This window comes from Egretta garzetta, unplaced genomic scaffold (genome assembly GCF_000687185.1).
Source record: "Egretta garzetta isolate BGI_Z169 unplaced genomic scaffold, ASM68718v1 scaffold325, whole genome shotgun sequence".
Taxonomy (NCBI): domain Eukaryota; kingdom Metazoa; phylum Chordata; class Aves; order Pelecaniformes; family Ardeidae; genus Egretta; species Egretta garzetta.
In genome coordinates this window covers 468,160-473,218 of record NW_009259833.1, presented here as the reverse complement: position 1 = coordinate 473,218, position 5,059 = coordinate 468,160, and positions in this window count along the sequence as shown.

Genomic DNA, 5,059 nt, shown 5'->3' with positions numbered 1-5,059 from the left:
GAAAGAGTGAAGGGAGAGGAGGGGGAGAGGAAAGGGAGAGGATAGGGTATTTCAGTTGGAAGGGACCTACAACAATCCTCTAGTCCAACTGCCTGACCAACTCAGGGCTGACCAAAAGTTAAAGCACATTACTAAGGGCATTGTCCAAATGCCTCTTAAACATTGACAGACTTGGGGCATCAACCACCTTTCCAGGAAGCCTGTTCCAGTGTTTGACCACCCTCTTGGTAAAGAAATGCTTCCTAGTATCTAGTCTGAACCTCCCTGACGCTGCTTTGAGCCATGGTTATGAAAAGAATGAATATGGAAGTTAAAGTAGCACAGCAAGGGCATTGGTAGGGGGCAATGGTATGGACGAGCACAAGGGATTTTGGGTCTGTGGGTCGGTGAGGATTATTGCCTCTGGGATGGAGGTACCGATGCCTTGGTGGGCATCATGGACCAGGGAGAAACACAGAATTAGTTATTCACTGCCTGGGGTAAGGGGGATTGTAGGGGTACTCAAACCTTGGGTTCTTGTGCACAGGGATATTTCTAGTACACCCTGCCAGGGGTAACGGTGTTGGTCTCATGCAGTGCAGGGTGCACAGGGGCGATGGTGCTGGGGAGAGGCAGAAATACCAGTGGCACGAGGTGCTTCAGGTGTTTGGGTTTATCAGTACCACGGCGATGCCATGCTCTGGGGTTTATTGATTCTGTAGCATTGGTGCCACAGAGATCCTTGAAGCCAGCTGGGCAAACATCAGTGACAGGGTCACAGAACCTTCCACGGGACTGGGGACAGCCACGAGCAGACTGATGCAGTACTGGGAAACACTGGCGATGTCTGCTCTGACTGCATGATCTGTTAACTGAGGACAGGGTGTCACTGTGCACAGTGCGAGTGACAAATGTGGAAGGCGGGATGATATTGGTGCTTTGCAGCTTGTGGGTTAAGGGCTAGCTAGAGGGAAAGGAGGAGCACAGCATTGGCCTCCTTGCTGTAAAACATTGCAAATGTGCACTTAGCCTCCTGCCCTCCTCTTCTTGCCATCTTCCTAGGTGTCCTCCTACATAGGAAGATCTGTTTCACATTCTCTTTTCCACCCAGAGCTGTCCTTTTGAATTTTTCCATTTTGAATGCCCTATAGTTTGGCCTACATTCTAGCTTGTTTTTCTGTTACTGCTGTTTTAAAGCGTTTCTTCATAGCATCAATCATCACATGCTTTACTATTGATATAACAATTTACAATAAAAATTACTTTCTCATCTGAGCTTGAGATTGATTCAGTTAAATTCTGTTTATTCACAACTGAACGCCTCGGCTGTGCCACAGTCGTCAGACGGATTACTGTGATTAGGCTCTTTCTCTGCAAAAGGCATCCTTAAACCTCTGAGTGCACCAGGCTCTGTTCAACCACAAAGGCTTACTGCTATAGAGATGTGGTCAAAAACATTAATAAAGCAGGTCTGCTTCTGAAAGACTTGTTTTGAGCACAGTTTGCACAAACCTCTGGAATGCTATTTCTGAGGGTTAAGCAGAGATTAGCTCAGCTAAAGGAAATTATTCCAATGCCCTTAGTTAATGTATGGTCATTATGTATTGTTAATCTTTCTTAAATGCAGTCGCATTTTTTTAAACAAAGGGCTTGACCCAACTTGTACTGAAATCAGTGAAAGTTTTTCCATTGGCTTCAGCAGGATTTCGATCACTCTTGAAATTGTCTCGCTCATAGACAACGCCATTTGTCTTTCCTGCCCTGTGAAATTAATGTATGCCTTCTTCATACATCTCAAAAAGCACAAATCTCTTGGATCCCCACCCAGTATATCCTTTCATTCGAACTATGAACCATTCCTAGGTACTCGCTGGCTGTAGTAACCCAGGCAGTTTTGCTTTTTTTTCTAACATTTGAGCTCTGCCAGGCTCTCCTGCTCGCTGCAAACTGTGTAAGATAACTGCTTTGCAACAGCTGGAGATCTCTGTCCAACTTGGTGTGAAGTTAACCAAACACAACCAGCTTCAAAACACTGTATATACTCACAACACTTGGTCTTTCCTCAGTCTTTCCCCCAAATCTCGTTTGCATTGGTATTTACTATGCCTGCCAATTGCTCCTACATTTTTAAAATTTTTCCTAGAAGAAGGGTAATCAATATTTTTTTTAGTATCATGTGTCAATTGCTTTTCCTCTTTGGCTAGTGAACCAACATTTTCCTTTATATATATTTAAAGCTTGATTTCTTGTTAACCTCATCTGACATCTCTTGCTGGTTGAATGTTTTCAGATCAGCTGAGCTTGATGAATTTCATCCCAGGATACATGAAGAACAAGCTGGAGCAATCTCTGGAATGTTATTTCGGGCAGCCAGTCCAAAGATAACGACTATTGCAGAAGAAAAGTGGGGCCCTGGCTAAACAGCTTGCTCTGCCCAGTACACCAGCTGCTTTTTAATGCATACTGAGTAAGCTGCTGCAGCCACCGCAGTATCATGTCCTAGATTAACTCTGATCAGAGTTACTCTAGGCTCTTGAAGAAGCCAGATTAGCTGTTGATTCTGCCAGGGATAGGGAGTTCAGGGTGAAGACCAGAAGTGCAGGGTTTCCTTTGGGGAACAGGCAGCTAAACTGTAGTTGGTAAACCAAGTCTCTTCTTAAAAGGCCTATAAGGAACTTGCAATCCAATTTTTAGGCTAGATGCATGTTACAGGTAAGGTGCTTCTAGATTTTCTAGCGCTCTGATGCATCCCATGAAATTCAAGGCTGCATAATAAGTAAGCGGACTGAGTCCTAGCACATACAGCATGCCTCTGAGAAACCCTGGTAAAATACGTGCTCTAGAGTGACATTGCACGGTCTTGACTTCACCAAAGAATTCATCCTGTAAACACATGTCGCTGAGGTTGGACTTGGGGTTGCTTCCCTCCCCTTAGCACCAGTCTGAGTGTAGCTGGGGAGATGAGGACTAGAGTAGACGGTGGTTGTGTGGCTGTGCTAGCAAAGGGGTAGCGAGGGAGGGATGGCAGGCTGGCACGTCATGTACAAAGTTAAAATGTTTGGCTACGCTCACCTTTTTGCCTGATGGTACCTGCCTTTGCAGCCCTGTTTACACATCGTGCTCGAACATCAAGCGCAATTTAGGCAGTTTTATGGCCTGTGCAGCTGGGAATATGACGTCTGCCAGGAGTATTCTGAGCCACATTTTTGGCACAGAAGGTCCAGGGGCATGACTGTCTCTTTGGGTTATGAGCTGCTAACACGCCAGCTCGCGGGGGTGCTTTGTGAACACAGCTGCTCCAGCACCAAGCAAGTATGTCTGTGTAGGGATACTGGAACGTGAATCCAGGGTTGGGAGTGTGCTGCAGTGACAACTGATGGTTTTGTGACTAATGTAGAAGGTTGTCCCTGAAAAACAGGACATGGTTGCCTGAACCTGTTTTTTTGGCAGTGGAGCTGTTTCTCCAACTTGTAATGTCATATTTCTGTGCATTGAAAAGGGCAGGGGCCTTGCAGAAAAACAAAACAAAACCAGTAAGTGATCCCATTGTAATGCATATCCCAAAAGCACCTACTCAGTTGCACAAGAAGCCTCTAACATTGGCCAACTACAGACCATGAGGCTTTGAAACCTCAGTAAGTCTTTTAGTTTTCAGTGGCTTCTCTGTGGGAAATGAAAATTGCAGTGTGTAGACAATAAGTTATTTAAGGATCTCTAGCAAAAAAAAAAAAGAGAGAAAGAACTCAGACTCTTGTAATGAACGTATTTCCCAACCATGGACCATATTACATCGCCAGCTGCAGAGAGAAAGATACAACAGATTTTTCATTGGTTTTCTTCAAATTTCTTGGATTCTATAACAACTTAGGAAAGAAAGGGAGGAAAAACTAATCAAAAAGGTGATGTGCCCAGACAGATCCTGCAGTGGGCTTTGAAGATTAATCTTCCATTGATATGGACAGGAATTTTGTCTGGGTAAGGAATGGGGGACTGCGCTTTCATGAAGATGTGTCTTGTGAGCCTCAGAGCTGTATTAGCTAGAAAGGTCCTTTTGCTGGGTGGGTTTTGAGGTGCTTGGGTTCAGGGTAGGCTGGCAACACAGTACTGAAGTTATTTAGTGGATTCGCCTTTTCTTTTGTTCCAAAAGTCCTATCATTCACCTTGCCACTGTGAAGCTCTAAAGCAATCTGAAGTGTTTACAGAAAAATTGCTTAATGCAGAGAACTGAGATACTTTTTAATGTGGTAAAGAAATGACTTGGTTTCCAGGCTGCTGCAGCTTTAGAAGATGAAGGGGAAAAAAAAAGGGTTTCCTATGTTTGGGCAAGAATTTATGAAGAAATTACTTTGTCTGAACAAAGTCCAGTTACTTGGTGTCACAAAAGGGAAGGGAAAATTTTGTTAAATGTCCAATTTGCTTCACGTAGAAATTTTTAACTAAAAAAGCAGCACAGTCAGTCCAAACCATCAAAACCAATCTGCCTGAACACTGGACCCTGAGAGATTTCAGTCAATTCTGAACCATTCTGGATTTCATTCTTTCAGTAAAGTGTTACAGAAACAAATTAGCCCTTTGGGACTTGGCATTATGCGCCCATCAACTCAGTAAAAACCTAGCTAGTGTCTCTTAAGTAGACACACAAGTTCTCTCCAATTTTCAAAAGAGAAATTTTGTGTACTCTCTAGCTCACTGCAAATACTCTGTTGTCATCATTCATACAGCAAAAATCAAAGGCATATTCAATAACATTTGTGTTGGGAAAGACCTGCTTAATTATTAATTATTTATATGACATTAGTGCCAGGAAATCTGGCCTTTACTGTCACCGTTATTGTGGGTACAGAATATAAAAGGCCTTACCGTAACTGACTTTCAAATAATTTTACTTGTATCATTGCTATGCTATGAAATCACTGGAATCCTTCTTAAAAAGTTCTTAAAAGAACTTAAAAAGAACTTAAAAATCTCTCTAACATACTGTAATGGAGTAGCACAGAGATAACGTTGGTCTCTGTTCTGTTCAATTGTTGTAGCCGCTGGTGCTGACAAGACGTCAGAGGACCCACCATCTCCTGTATCT